Below are 16,667 nucleotides of genomic sequence, written 5' to 3'. Positions count from 1 at the left end.
ATGAACATAGTGGAGTTTGTGTCCTTGTAATATTTTGGAACATCTTTTGGGTATATGCCCAGGAGTGGTGTAGTACGTTCTTAGGAAAGCCTTATTGTTTGATTCTGGGACCTCAGGTTAGATGGAGGTGACAGAGACCACATTATAAATAGACCTTTAAAAATATTTTATTGATTCATATTCCAGCCATTGTCCCCCTGTTTCCCCTCCCACAGTTCCTCATCCAATCCCTCCTCCCCTTTGCCCCTGAGAGGTGTCAAAGAGACCATTTTGCCCAGAAAGAGGAATGTTGAAAAGTACTACAAGAAGCAACAGTACTACCAGGTGATATGTTTAGAGTGCTCAAAGTCAAAGTCAGATACAACATTTCCCTACCAAAGAGTCTTACTTCACTTCCTACTTTCAGAGAGCACAGTAGACTACAAAATACAAACCTGAGAGTTTTGTCATAAATAAAAATTTCACACACACACACACACACACACACACACACACACAACACACACAACACCCAACACTGAAGTGACTTGATCCACTTAAAATGAAATAAAAGAGCAATTTAACTGAAGTAGTACAGGATGAGGGGAGTTTGTGACCTAAATCTTCTCTGAGTACTTTTTGTTCAAAATTATTTCAAAGTCTCTCCCCACTTTATCTCCTTCCTCCCATACCCAATTTGATGTCTTTTGCTCTCATCTCTACCCACTTAAAGAAACCTGTGGTTTATATACATTGTATGCAAAAAGAATCTATTTCGAGAAACAAAAATTAAAGAATTGCCAGATAGAGTATGAAAAAATAGTTCAATATCTCTGAGTACCTGTGATGGCTAGTATATGCTTGGGCCAGGGAGTGGCACTATTTGGAAGTGTGGCCCAGTTGGCAGTAGGTGTGTCACTGTAGGTTACACCCACATTAACACCTTCATTCTAGTTGCCTGAATTCCATCTTCTACAAGCAGCCTTCAGATGAAAAGGTGGACCTCTCCCCTCCTCCACATCCAAGCCTGTCTGCATGTTGCCATGCCCCTGCATTGATGATGATGGACTAAACTTCTGAACCTGAAAGCCAGGAAATCTCTAACTTAGAAAGTACCAATACAGGATCATGTGAAATTGTAAAGTTCTCTCTTGCTGAATACTGCCACACATGCATTTAGGTTAATTCTATACTCTCAAATAGATTAACTCATCTTTTAAAGTCACTGCATACATAAAGAATGGAAGCAAATTATTTGAAGAATGAATGAATATAAGAAAAAATAAAAGAATAAATGAGTCTCAATTTCCCTCAGAAGTATAATCAAGATAAACTTTAAACAGCAATAATGATCATATGTTTGAACTCCACAGTTTTTCACAGCAATTTTCACAGATATTTGACTTAGTATATTAAAACTTCCCTGTCAAGGACAATGAAAGGTTGTGCCACCAGTTATTTAAAGCATCACATACAAATTTGATGGAAAAAGATAAATAACTTGGTTGATGTTGACATAATGTTATTGATAACAGAAGATGTGGCATTGAGAAACACTTTCCTTCTAAGGAATTTAAGTGATCTCTTGGTCAGTAGATATTGGAATAATTTTTCAGAATCCCCCTCTGGCTGAGAATGCATTTGATGCCCACGTCTGGTTACCAGTAGTCTTTCAAACAACAATATCACACTATTATTAACTGTATCCTGTGGAAGATTAAGCAGAGAGGCCAGACATGGAACTAAAATGGCAAATGAAGAGTATTGCAAGCTAAATGGCTAATTAATCTCGATTTCTTTCTTTTGGTAGTAGGGAATAATTGAGTCCATATTTTTACAGTATGTTTTAAGTAGCAAAACAAAAAACAAAACAGAAACGTTTGGAAACGCTTGTATGACATTTTTAGAAAAAACATGCACACATGTCTATGTACTACAGGAAACAGTGGAAGATTTAAGTCAGAATACAAATGCCCCAGGAGATTCAGAGGTTTGTTGGGTTGGGTGTGGTGGTGACATATGTGGAGACACGGCAGTGGGAAAGAGGTATGGTATGTGGAACTTTGTTGGGGGGGATGTGGACTGGGAGGGGAATAAAATCTGGACTGTAAAAACAAATACACTTTAAAAAAATAAAAAAGTAAAAGCAAAATAAAACCAATGTCCAACTAGCTCAAACACTGACTTTTATTATTATAAGTTGAAGGACTGTGAGTAGAGAGCAGAAATGACCCAAAGGTGGCCATTTTACTGGCATGACTGTCAGCTCACCAGTATAGAAACCCATCTATAATGCACTAAACAACATACAGACAGCTCAGTAGGGAGGAAAGTGTCTTCTCCAGGTATGTCAGTTGTTCTGAGACTATTTAGGAAGCTCAGCAGAAATTTCATCTTCCAAGCAGGTCAACTTTCTAAGAGTGTCCCTCATCTCTCATTGTTAATCCACCTCTGGGAGGTGAAGAAAATGGAGTGTGTTTGGTCATTTTCAGGGAGCTCTGAAAGTTCTTGAATTGTAATTCTTTTATAATCCAGTTTTTCTGAGAATGGGATGTTTTTAATCTCCCTTCTGTGCTCTAATGAGCTTCCTGTCAATATGAAGATTTTTCTATAAGGAAACTCACTAAGTTAAACCATTGGCCTACATCAATGAGTCAAAAAAAAAAAGAGTTAAATTTTTCTGAGGTTGGAGCCAGAAAAATGCCCTAGCTACAAAGATTAGTTCTTGCATTTCCAGAAGATGCCAGTTCAGTTCCTGGCTCCCCTGTCTAATTGCTCAAAACAAAACTATCATCAACCGCAACTTCAGGGATCTGAAACCTTCATTTGATCTTTGAGTGACCTACACACATGTGCACACAAATACATAAATTAAAAAGAAATCTCTGAAGCCGAAGCACAAATTTCTCAATTTCAAAACCTTTTCAAACACACCATATTTTGAATATAGTTACCAATTACATAATAAATTTAACAGTTAAAAAATATGGCAAACCTGATTACATTTCTCTTATTCCCCTGTATTTGAAGTAAAATCATTAAGAGCTTTGATGTTACAAATAAGTTTGATGTGGGAAATTCCTAATTAATTAGAATCTCCTTTAAATCTCTGCATTTCCACATTTTTTATTCAAAAAGATGACCCAATTTTTTCAGATGGACTTAAAGTAGTATCCTAAGAAGAGAAACATAAAATTAGTTCAATGATATAAGTAATAGTTATGGTGCAATATACATGTAAATTTAATGTGATATTGTTAAGTAGATATTAAGTTATAATAAATATTAAAAAATATATCAATGAAATGCAATAAATCCTACCAGGTGAGTTATAGTTTTCATAGTTCATTCAGTGTAACCAGCATTTATAATTTCTATATAAATATAGAACATAAATGTTCACACATGAATTTTCCATATTATTCTCCTGGATAAAATTAGAAAATTGAAAACAAAATCCTTTGACTCCTAATTTATCCGATTATATTTGTACTGACACAATTTAAGTTAGTAAGAGCATTGGCCAAGATTTTAAATGCCAGTGGCTTTTATCATTTACTGTTTTACAAAGCACATGTCTTTTAATTTCATTTTTTACTTATATATTGCTAAATAAGATAATCCTTATACTTAAAGTGTTATCAAAGTTATGCAGAATATGCATTATTAATGCTACATGACATGAATTTGGGTATGTTATAATGTTAGTGTCATTTTTATATTTTGTCCCTATTTGAAAGGACTTCGGATAATTAACTGGAAGGATGTCCTGATTTGCCTAGTAGGTTTGAAATTCAGGTTCTTAGTCAACTTTCCTGCCTGTTTCTGGCCTAGTATAAGATAGTAAATCATTGTGGAGATAAATGACAGTGCAAACTTGTTCCTTCATAACGACAGAACAAAAAAGAGACAATGTTCTACCAACATTTTTTTCCAAGGCAATGACCTAAACTGACACATTCATGTTCTGTCTCTTAAAAATTCTACTATCTATTATCTACTCTCTACTATAAATTCTCCATGATACTATTCTGAAGATGCAGCTTTGAATACATTAGTATGTGGGAAATTTGAAGTATCCAAGGTATAGCAACATCTTTTTGTCGAGTGGTATGGTAGTTCAGAATGCCATATAACAGGTAAACAAAATTAGTTTAAAAATAGATTTTTTACTAATTCATAGATCAATATGATCAAGTAGGTCATAAAAAAAATCCTAAAACCCTAAATTGTGAGATTCAAAAAAATATATGAAATCTTATTCTCCCTCCTCAAATATTGTGTACTTTACTTTGGCTTTTAGATTCAGGGAAGTTGTCTTCTGTGATTAAATAATGATTCCTGACAATTCCCTGTTGATTGCTAATTACTTTAAAAGGTTGTAAACATGAAAATTATTATGTTTCAGTATGAAAAAATTTGAAGAAAATTGTCTTTCTTATTCTTTCAATTTTCTCCTTTTGTCTTACCCCTTTGAATGTTTCCTTCAGTCACCACATAGTCTCTTTTCCATTTCACGTTCTATGTAACCCATTTTATTCTCCACCTTGTCAGCATTCCATTTTTCATTTGATGATTTCCATGCTTGTCCCATAGTCTAGGTACTAACCTCCCACATTTAAATATATATATATATATATATATATATAATATATATATATATATATATATATAAAGAAGACAAGCTATGTTGTATATGAGACAGAACAAGCAAATTATGGGTTAACTCTTAATATTTTTCCCTTTAACCAATATATGTAAATTTTATGTTAATTTATAGATAAATAAATTCTGTTCCATGCATGCATTGCTTTTCATTAATCCTGTTTTGTGGATGTCTTTTTAGCATACTTTTACATTCACATTATTGAGAAAATTGAAATAATAATCATGGATCTCTGCAGTGGAATATAGAGTACTGTTATATTCCCAGTCCTATTAGTCAGATGGAAGTAATATTGTACATTTGGTTTTCTTCTTTTATTGTATACTTTTTATTTACATTTCAAATGTTATCCCCTTTCTGGGTATCCCCTCTGGAAATTCGTTATGACCCCCTGCTTCTATAGAGTGTTACTCTACCCATCCACTCACTCACTCCCACCTCCCCACAGTGATATTCATCTACTCTTGGACATTGAGCCTTGACATGACCAAGGGCCTCTTCTTCCATTAATGCCCTACAAGGCCATCTGCTGCTACATATAAGGCTGGAACCTTATTGGTCCATCCCTGTGTACTCATGGAATGGTGGTTTATTCCCTAGGAGCTCGGGGATCTGATTGGTTGATATTGTTGTTCTTCATACGCGGTTGCAAACCACTTGAGCTCCTTTCAGTCCTTTCTCAAACTCCTCCATTGGGCACCCCGTTCTCAGTTCAATGGTTGGCTGAAAGCATCTTCCTCTTTACTTTTCAAACACTGGCAGACTCTCTAGAGAGACAGCTATATCAGGCTCCTGGTAGCTTGCACTTCATGGCATTCTAAATGTTGTCAGGGATGATGGATCTATATGAGATGGAGTAGTAAATAGGTGGTGCAGTCCCTGGATGGAATTTCCTTTAGTATCTGCTCCACACTATGTCTCCATATTTCTTTCTGTGAGTATTTTAGTTCCTGCTTCCGACAGGAACAAAAGAATCCACACTTTGGTCATCCTTCTTCATGTGCTTCATGTGGTCTATGAATTGTATCTTGGGTATTTCGAGCTTTTGGACTAATATCCACTTATCAGTGAGTGTATACCATTTGTATTCTTTTTTTTTAATTGGGCTACCTCATTCAGGACTATATTTTCTACTTCCATCCATTTGCCTAAGAATTTCATGAAGTCTTTGTTTTTAATAGCAGAGCAGCACCCCATGTTTAAATGTACCACATTTTCTGTATCCATTCCTCTGTTGAGGGATATCTGGGTTCTTTATAGCTTCAGGCTATTATAAAGAAGGCTGCTATGAACATAATAGAGCATGTGTCTTTGTAATATGCTGGAGAATCTTTTGGGTATGTGCCCAGGAGTGGTATGGTTGGGTCCTCAGGTAGTAGTACTATGTCCCATTATCTGAGGAACCACCAGATAGATTTCGAGAGTAGTTGTACCAGCTTGTAAATCCCACCAAAACTGGAGGAGTGTTCCTCTTTCTCCACATCCTTGCCAGCATCTGTTGCCACCTGAGTTTTTGATCTTAGTCATTCTCATTGATGTGAGGTTGAATTTCAGGGTTGTTTTAATTTTACATTTCCCTGATAACTATGGATGTTGAACAGTTCTTTAGGTGATTCTTGGTCATTAGGTATTCTTCAGTTGAGAATTCTTTGTTTGGGTCTGTACTCCATTTTTAAAATGTTATTTGATTCTTTGGAGTTTAACTTTTGAGTTCTTTGTATATATTGGATATTAGCCCTCTATCACATATAGGATTAGTAAAGATCTTTTCCCAATCTCTTGGTTCCCCTTTGTTCTAATGTCAGTTTCCTTTGTTTTACAGACCTTTGCAATTTTATGAGGTCACATTTGTCTATTGTTGATCTTAGAGCATAAACTAATGGTGTTCTGTTTAGGAAATTTTCCATATGCTCATGGGAATTGAGACTCTTCCCCCCTTTCTCTTCTATTAGTTTTAATGTATCTGGTTTTATGTGCAGGTCCTTGATCCATTTGGACTTGAGCTTTGTACAAGGAGATAAGAATAGGTCAGTTTGCACTCTTCTACATGCTGACCTCCAGTTGAAATAGCGCCATTTGTTGAAAATGCTATCTTTTTTCCCCCATTGGATGGTCTTAGCTCCTTTGTCAAAGATCAAGTGACCACATGTGTGGAGATTTATTTCTGGTTCTTCAGTTCTATTCCATTGATCTACCTGCCTGTCTCTGTACCAATACCATAAAGATTTTTGTTTTGTTTTGTTTTGTGTTGTTTTTTTTTTAATCACTATTGCTCTGTAATACTGCTGGAGGCTAGGGATGGTAATTCCTTCAGAAGCTCTTTTATTGTTGAGAATAGTTTATGCTATCCTGGGCTTTTTGTTATTGCAAATGAATTTGCAAATTGCTCTTTCTAATTCTGTGAAGAATTAACTTGGAATTTCAGTGGGAATTATATTGAATTTTTAGATTGCTTTTGGCAAGATGGTCATTATATTAATATTATTAATATTAATATACTATATTAATCCTGCCTCTCCATGAGCATGGGAGATCTGGCCATCTTTTGAGACCTTCAAATTCTTTCTTCAAAGACTTTAAGTTCTTGTCATATAAATCTTTCACTGTCTTGGTTAGAGTCACACCGAGGTATTTTATGTTATTTCTGACTATTGTGAAGTGTGTCATTTGCCTAATTTCCTTCTCGGCCTGTTTATCTTTGAGTAGAGGAAGGCTACTGATTTGTTTGAGTTAATTTTATACCCATTCATTTATTTTGTTTGTCAAGTTTAGAATTCCTCTGGTGGAATTTTTGGGGTCATTTAATTATACTATTAAATCATCTGTAAATGGTTATATTTTAACTTCATCCTTTCCAAATTGTATCATCCCTTTGGCCTCTTTTGGTTGTCTAATTGTTCTGGCTAGGAATTTGAGTACTATATTGAATAGGTAGGCAGAGAGGGGGTAGCCTTGTCTAGTCCCTAATTTTAGTGGGATTGCTTCAATTTTCTCACCATTCAGTTTGATGTTGGCTAGTGGTTTGTTGCAGGCTGGTTTTACTATGTTTAGTTATGGTTCTGGTATTCTTGATGTTTCCAAAACTTTTACCATGAAGGGGTATTGAATTTTGTCAAATGCTTTCTCAGCATCTAATGACATGTTCATGTGGGATTTTTCTTTGAACTTGTTTATAGAAGGGGTTATATTGATGGATTTCCATATATTGAACCATCCCTATATCCCTGGGATGAAGCCTATTTGATCATGATGGATGATCGTTTTGATGTATTACTGGATTTGGTTTGCAAAAATTTTATTGAAAATTTTGACATTGATATTTATGAGGGAAATTGGTATAAGCTTCTCTTTCTTTGAAGGGTCTTTGTGTGGTTTGGGTATATGCTCAGTTGTGGCTTCATAGAATAAATAGGACAGTGTTTCTTCTGTTTTTGTTTTGTAGAATAATTCGGAGAAAATTGGTATTAGGTCTTCTAGGAAGGTTTGATAGAATTCTGCACTAAACCCATCTGATTCTGTGATTTTTTTGGTTGGGACTTTTAATGACTGCTTCTATTTCTTTAGTGGTTATGGGACTGTTTATATGGTTTACCTGATCCTGATTTAACTTTGGTACCTGGTATCTGTCCAGAAAATTGTCTATTTCATCCAGATTTTCAAGGTTTTTTTAAAGATTTATTCATTTATTATATATAAGTACACTGTAGCTGTCTTCAGATACACCAGAAGAGGGCATCAGATCTCTTTACAGATGGTTGTGAGCCACCATGTGGTTGCTGGGAATTGAAATCAGGACCTCTGGAAGAACAGTCGGTACTTTTAACTGCTGAGCCATCTCTCCAGCCCCTCAAGTTTTTTTTTTTTTTTAATATAGGTTTTTGTAGTAGGATCTGATAATTGTTTTAATTTCTGCAGATTCTGTTGTCCTTTTCACTTCTGATTTTGTTAATTTGGACACTGTCTCTGAGCCTTCTGATGAGTCTGGCTAAGGGTTTAGCTATTTTGTTGATTTTTCTCAAAGAACCAGCTCCTAGTTTTGTTGATTCTTTGTATAGTTCTTGTTGTTTTTACTTTGTTGATTTTAGCTTTATGTTTGATTATTTCCTGCTGTCTATTCCTCTTTGGTTTATTGACTTTATTTTTTTAAGGGAACTACTTATGTTCTCCTTCACATCCTAAAACATTATCATAAGATGTGATTTTAAATCAGAATCTTGCTTTTCTGGTGTGTTGGGGTATCCAGGTATTGCTCTGGTGGAGAGAGCTGGGTTCTGATGATGCCAAGTGGCCTTTGTTTCTGTTGCTTAGGTTCTTGCACTTGTCCTTTGCCATCTGTTAGCTTTCTATCTCTGATAGTGGTTTGTGACTCTTGTAATCCTGTGAGTCAGCACTCCTACTCTGCCATACTCTGCCAGTGGAGTATGAGTACAGAGATCTGTGACACAGAGTTAGCTCCTGGTACAGATGGAAACTGGAAGTTATTTTTTTTCAATTTTTGAGAAATCAGTATAATGGTTCCATAGGGGTAGCATCATTTTTTATTCCCTCTAGCAATGAATAAGATTTTCTTCTCTCCATATTCTTTGCACTGTTTGTTCTTAGCTTACTTGTTAGAAATAACTGTTATGAACATGGCAAGGTACAATCTGAAAAGAGATTGAATTTGCATCCCTCTGATAGCTAGGCATGTTGAACATTTGAAAAATGTTTATTGATTATTTTTGTTTGTTTTGAGAAATGTCTTTATTTTGTTAGTGTATTTGCTGATTTGTAATATTATTTTTCTTTATGTTGTTTTGGTACTGAATTTTTATAATTCTTTATATATTCTAGATAGTAATTGTCTCTAGGAAATGTATTATTAGCATATTTTAGACCCATTAAAACCCAGATTAATGAATGAGAAAACAGAACAATCTTCCTGTAAGTTTCCAAAGCAACAGACTAAATTCAAACCATACAAGGTATAAAAAGTATAGCTCTGTTAACTAATTAGTAGGTAACAGTCTTAAGCACTGTGGTAAGCCAAAACTTAACCATATATTACATCAAATCCTAGGGTCGCTGACTGTTGAAAATGAATCAAAGAGAAATTTATTACATAAGAATGGAGAATGAATAGTATTCACAAGAAGAGTAAGGTTTGGAAATTACTACATGATTTTATATATTTCATATATGCTTAATATATATTTGATACATATATGAAAATATTTATTGTGTTTTTATGTTCATACCATATGAATATATGTCTCTCTATCTCTATCTCTATCTCTATCTATATCTATAACTATATCTATCTTATCTATATCTAAAACATCTAACCTTTATCTATATCTATATAATCTATATCCAAATCATCTAATCTATATCCATATCCATATCCATATCTATAACTATATCTATATCTAAATCTAATCTCTCTAGATATATCTATGTATACATATACTATATCATTATCTATACCTATATCTCTATGTAATGTTTTCCAATACTGTAGGCATAATGTAGGGACTTACACACTTTAAAACTGAGCTGTATCCTATAACTTTAATCCTAATTTCTATAACTTTATATATGAGTCAAATACTTATCCTAAATTTTACACATACATAGACATGCACATTTATATGCATGTACTATTCAAGCAGTCCTATGGTAATGATATCTTCATACTTTTAGTATGGAAATAGCAGCACAGGGAATATGTCAAATATGAAATGGGTTTTCTGTTTGTATCTTCTTTCTGTGTGATAAATTACTAACATTTTCCAGAATAGTGGCATCCATAAGCACCAACCATAACTTATCAGATTTGAAGACTAATTTAAGAGCTCAGCAGAATAAAACTGAGTCCACACATCATGAAACCATATCTAATGGAAACAGTGAATGTCATAAAGCCAGCACAGGTATTTGACCGAGAGCCAACAAAGCTGAACCACGTGATGCAATCAGCATTTTGCTGACTTTTATTTTGGCCTTTGTCTCCATGCTTTGTTGCACTCTTTCAGGGCTTGTAATATTGTACGACTTGGATCGATGGGGGATTTCTTATGAATCATTTATGTCTTCTCTCAGGAATATTGCTTCTAAGTTTTCTCAGGAAAGCCTGAGCATATTTCCCTTTCTGCATTTAGTGAGATACCCTTATCTGACCCTACTTGAAAATTTCCCTAAGGCTCTGGAGGTTGTGACCCATAAAAAGGATGCCAGAAATCTGCTTATAACGCCCCAATGCTAGTTGATCACATGCTCCTGTACTTACTCAGTAACTAGATATTCAAACTAAACTTATAAAGGCAATAAAGTTTCAGTAGACTAGAGGAGTCAGTAGCACATAAGATTAACAGCCTCTTCCTTCCCTGTTCCCATTATATTTGAATGTGTGTATGTTTGTATATATGTAGTCATATGCATATGCACACACACATGCATATGAATATACATTATACATATACATACACATACAGACACATAAACAATCTTCCTGTAACTATAAAAAGTGACAGAAAAATATATTTCAGAAATCATTATGTAGCATATAAGATTATAGTATGAAATAATAAGGATGTAAGCATACAGTATACCCCTTGTGGAAAAGATACAGCAGCAACGTTAGATTGACTGGAGTTCACTCTGACCTACCTACAGGCTTATACTTATGGATCAAGAATGGTGTAGAAAATGATAATACAAAGTAGGCTAAGACTTCCCTTTCATAGAAAATTTGGTTGTGAATGGTCATTGTCATGCCATATGACCAAGGAACAAAAGGATACTAAGATAAGACATGTAAATAAATTCTACAAAATAATAAATTTTTAAGTTTATGAATAATATGATAAATTTATAAATAATTTATTTACAAATCTACAAAATTTATAAAATTTTAATTTTATAAATAAAATAATAAATGTATTATTCCAGAAACCAAATAATAACTGCAGCAGCTTTGGCCTAAGAAATTTTGGTGGTGGGGTTGCTGATCACAGTTGGCTCTCTGAACATTAAAAGTTAATAATATAGTTCTCAGGACATGGCAATTTTCCCAGGCTGGCTTGGAGATTTACTTTCTGTCTAGTGCCCTTGAAAAATGTAAGAATTTTAGAAGATAGGTTATAGAGTTGATGAGGAAAAATGGTTGTAAAAGAGAACTCTGTTTAGTAATGGTTTATCGATGTTGGTTAAAGTTAAAACCAATAGGAAGTTAAAACATGTGTCCAGGGACATAAATAATAGGACTTAGATTTTAGAACAATAGGAATCTATACCTGACTGCTAAGTATTGTTCAAATAAAGGAGCATTCTGATTGCTAGTCAGTCATGCCTCAAGATTCCTCTAAACTTTGTGCCTCCTCCTTAACCAGCTCCTTACCTCCTCTGTCATGCTCATCTTGAAAATTGTAAAGAAATCCTGCAAGGCTTTGTTTTGTTGTGATCAACATACTCCAGGTCTCCCAGGCTGCGATGTGTCCTCCTCCACAATCAGTGTCACAATGACACTTTGAATATTGGCTCTACTTTATATCTCTGACTTTGTCTGTGTCCCAGTTGAGAAAACTTTCTGCTTGTAATAAAATGTGGGCAATTATTTATTAATCTTCCAGCTTACTAGCTTGAAATCAACAAAGACTTGGAAACTCAATTACATCTTCAAAATCCTCTCATATGTTGTAGCTAAAGTTTCATTTAGGAATGATACATATTCTGCATATTTATTAAGTTTACTTTTCTCTTTAATTTCTATTTGTTTGTGCTTTGTGCATCTATACTAACACCCTCTTTGTTCACATCATCAGAAAATGAGCACAACACAGGTTTTGATTTTATCTGAATGATCTCAGGTATGAGAAGCTCATTTGTTTTTTTTTTTTTGTGTTTGGTTTTTGCTTTTTTTTTCCCATTTTCTTTTCATTGATTGAAATAGCATATACTCAGTATCAACAATATACAAGCTCCATGACTGACTGTGATATAAAAAATTCACTCATAAAAATACAGCAGCCCAAGGAAAACACACATTGGTTAAATGATCACATAGGATACAAAACAAAACATAAGGCTAAATTTGACTTTCCTGAGCTATATGTATAGTCATGTTTAGGACAAAATAAATAGAAACTCTTAAATAGGTCAATGATGACCAAGCCTGAAACAAAAATAAAATGTATTTTAAATAAGATAAGTTCAGACCTGGATATATTCCCAGCCAACTTCTCCCCTGATATTTCTTTTTTTTTCTTTTCTTTTATTGGATTTTTTTATTTACATTTCAAATGTTATCCCCTTTCTCAGTTTCCCCTCCATAAACCACCTATCTCCTTCTCCCTCCCTCTGCTTATATGAGAGTGTTCCTCCACCTGCCAACCCACTCAGGATGTATTCTTTGTGCTAACATCAGTGTTAATCAAAGCATTAAATGACAAATGGGAAGAACTCTTCCAAATTTGTTCAAGAAAGCCAGTATTATCCTGATGTCAAAACCAAATTAAAGACAATAAAACATAGTCAGTTCATTCAGTTTTCTCAGTGAACATATGTAAACAAACACAACCCTCAACTAACTCTCAAGAAAATACAATCAAAATTCTACCCTAAATCAGAAATATCATGCATCACCAGAATTCAATAGAAAAACAATGATAATCTAAGGTAATATATAAACAAAATCAAGGGAAAATATCAAATAAGTTTTTCCATTCATGAGAAGACAAATAACTTCTCATCATGGGGAATATTCTAAAGGACAAGAATAAAAGAAAGATACCTTAAGCTATATGTGACAAGTAGTCAACAGTATACCTAAATAAGAAAATTTGAAAGAATATATTAAAAACTCAAAAACAAAGCATATTTGTACATTATAGAATTACTCCTTTATATTAATGGTGCTTGACATTTTCAGATGGAGCAAGGAAACTGGTGAAAGTCAGGTGATCACTAAAGCAAAGAAGTCACATATCATCATTTGGACTCCACCCTAAAAGTAATAGACTGAAAGATTCTACCAGAAAGCATTTGGCTCCAATAAACACTTGGAGTAATGTAATCCAATATCAAAAAATAACCTCTACCTTGTCCACATTGCAAAAACTATGTCACTAAATAAATAACTTGGGGAAGTAATCTCACTTTCATTATCCTCAAAATAATAAAACCTGTAAGCATAAACCTAAATAATGATATTAAAAAACTTCTACAATGAAAATTGTAAAGCATTAAAGAAATTGGAGAAAAATATATTACCAGAAGAAACTAGACATACTACATAATCGCCAAGAAACTTCCAGTAATGTTCTTCATAGATACAGAGAAATTAAATCATGCTAAATAAAAAGAAACAAAAACGTTTTTAGCAATTGTTGTTGAAAAATTTATCACCATTTGTAGAAGATGAAACCTAGACCCATATGATACCCTCTGCAAAAATCAACTTGAAATACATTATATACTTTAATATATGCTTTAATAGATAAAATAATGGACTTTTGAAACTAATATTGGATAGTCTGGAAAAAAAAATATACAAAGATATAGGTATAGAGAATGGCCATCTGGAGCTTCAGCACCTCAGGTAGCAATGCTAAACTTGCCCAGCAGGGTTATATAGAATTAGGAAGCTTCTGTAACACAGTGGATACAATCTTTAGAATGAAGGGAGCCTACAGAATGATAAAAGTTCTTCCAATTATTCCTTCAACAAAGAATTAATATGCAGCATTTATATGAGCTAAAAATTAAACAACTAAAGAATAAATGATGCATTCTCTAATTAGGCAAACAAAGTTGGTGACTTTTTTTTTCAAATGAAAACATACTAATGACAAAAACAAAAACAACAACAAAAAATTGACCATATAAGATGTTTAAAAAGTTTAACCATCATGGTTAACTGCCAAAAAAACTACATTTGTAATTTCATTTCAGTCTGTCAGAATGTCTACCATTGACAAAATAAAAACAACAAATCCTTAGGATTTCATGAAAGGGAAACAAAGAATAATGTTAATGTTCATGCAAATTAGACCACTGACTATGGACATTTCTCAAAACATTAAAAGCATAACTTTGTATGCTGAAACCTGTTAGCTTTGGGTATATAACCAACCAAATGCTAACTATAGAGATGTCTGCATACTACATTGATATGTCATCTGCGGCACTGTTAAGGGATAAAAAAGAATTAAGTTTGCTACTTGTGGGAATGTGGTTGTAATTGGGGATGTTATGTGAAATAAGTCAAACTCGCCACTGCAGGTATCATGTTTTGTCTCTTATGTAGAATCCAGAGGGGATGCTGAAGTAGATGGGGTAACTACTGTCTAGGCAGAATGGAATAGAGAATAAGAAAGAATAATAAGGCTGTAAATATGACCAATTGTATGATATAATTATATATCAATGTCCAGAATAATGAGTTAATAATATTAAAATATTTAAGGAGTTATCAAGGGTAATACATTACTAGTCTTTATTTAACAGAATAGTCATTTTACACTTTTAGTTTTAAAACTCAAAAACATTTTTGTAAAAAAAAAATGTGTCTTGGATGCTCATGTTCACTGTTCAAAACCAATAATTCAAACCTGGTGCAGTAATTCTTTATCTTGTAGAAGTAAGAATGAGAACTTTATGGGCTTGACCTGACGTTGGGGGTGCACCTGACATTGGGGATGAAATGCGTTAAAATTTTTATTATTCTGTGGAAAACTATAGCTTAATTATTCTAGGGAAAATGAAACTCTAGGAAAAAATATTTCCCAGTCTGCTGATGCATAACTCATCTATGCTAGAAAACAATAGTAACATAAAAATTTCATACATCTAGGAAACATTTTGCTTTTATCACTTGTGAATACTGTGTAAATGACTATATAAATCCTTTTAAGTGTGAAACATTCTTAATGAACTATATTGTCATATTAGACTGATAGTATTTTCTCAAAGTGGCTTATCATAATTTTAAATGTTCTTCTTGTCTTCTTTATTTAATAACATGAATGTGGCAAAATGTTTAGTGCTATTTGGACATAATGTCATGATTTATAATAAAATATTCTCAACAACCTAGTGAATGCTGTACAAATAATAATTAAAGATGATACCAACTTATATTGAAATTCATAGTAAGAAACCATGCCCATGAATTAACATTATTAATGTAATAAAAGTCAAGGGTGTGGATTTGGAAGCAATTCTGATCATTATGAATAGAATAAATTCATGTATGTCTAATTGTCAAGTAAGTCCAAAAAGAATTCAGCAACAGAAAATGTGTGAGAAAGAATTGGCAACAGTATTTTAAGGTGTAATAAAGGACTGTTATTCGCATTTTCTTTACATCTAGACATGTGTCAACTTTATTTTCATATAAAAGATACGAAGCTCATAAAATATAAATGATTAATAATTTTATAGTTGCATATCTGACATCCTGACAGCTACATGTGGTAGCTGAGAACTCTATTTCTTTGCCAGCTAAAATATTAATATTACATTGACTGACTGTCTTTTCCATGGTCTATAAGGCCCAAGAGTTATTATGAAAGTCAGGATTTCCTCAGGGAATTTTTTTAGTTACTATAACCAGCAGGTAGTTTTTTGTGTGTTTGCTTTCTGAAGAATGGATAATTCTTGAAGAAAAGGTAGAAAAGTCCTAATAAATCACAGCTTTATGAAATATTCATTGCATATCTGTATTCTTCATAAGGCTTCTGTCAGGGAAATTAAAATAAAGATTTAAAAAATATCATTTAGTACCAGGATGACAAGACACATTATAAACCCAGAAAAGTTCAAGGTTATATCTAGAAAAGTTTTCAAAGAAATTTCTATTTGTCTTTCCAGAACATGAATGGAATACAGAAACTGAAGGAGTCTTTAATGTGGCCCAGTTTCTCTTTAGTTAAAAGAATTATCACTTTCAGCACTATGTTTATCAATGTATTCAGTGCTTAGCACTGTGGCTTTTCTGATCACAGATTATTAGCAAAGATATTCTTATGGGCAATGAAAGCTT

Source organism: Rattus norvegicus, chromosome 6 (genome assembly GCF_021556685.1).
Source record: "Rattus norvegicus strain SHRSP/BbbUtx chromosome 6, alternate assembly SHRSP_T2T, whole genome shotgun sequence".
NCBI lineage: Eukaryota > Metazoa > Chordata > Mammalia > Rodentia > Muridae > Rattus > Rattus norvegicus.
The sequence above is the reverse complement of the archived record's forward strand: the minus strand, read 5'-3'. Positions refer to the sequence as shown.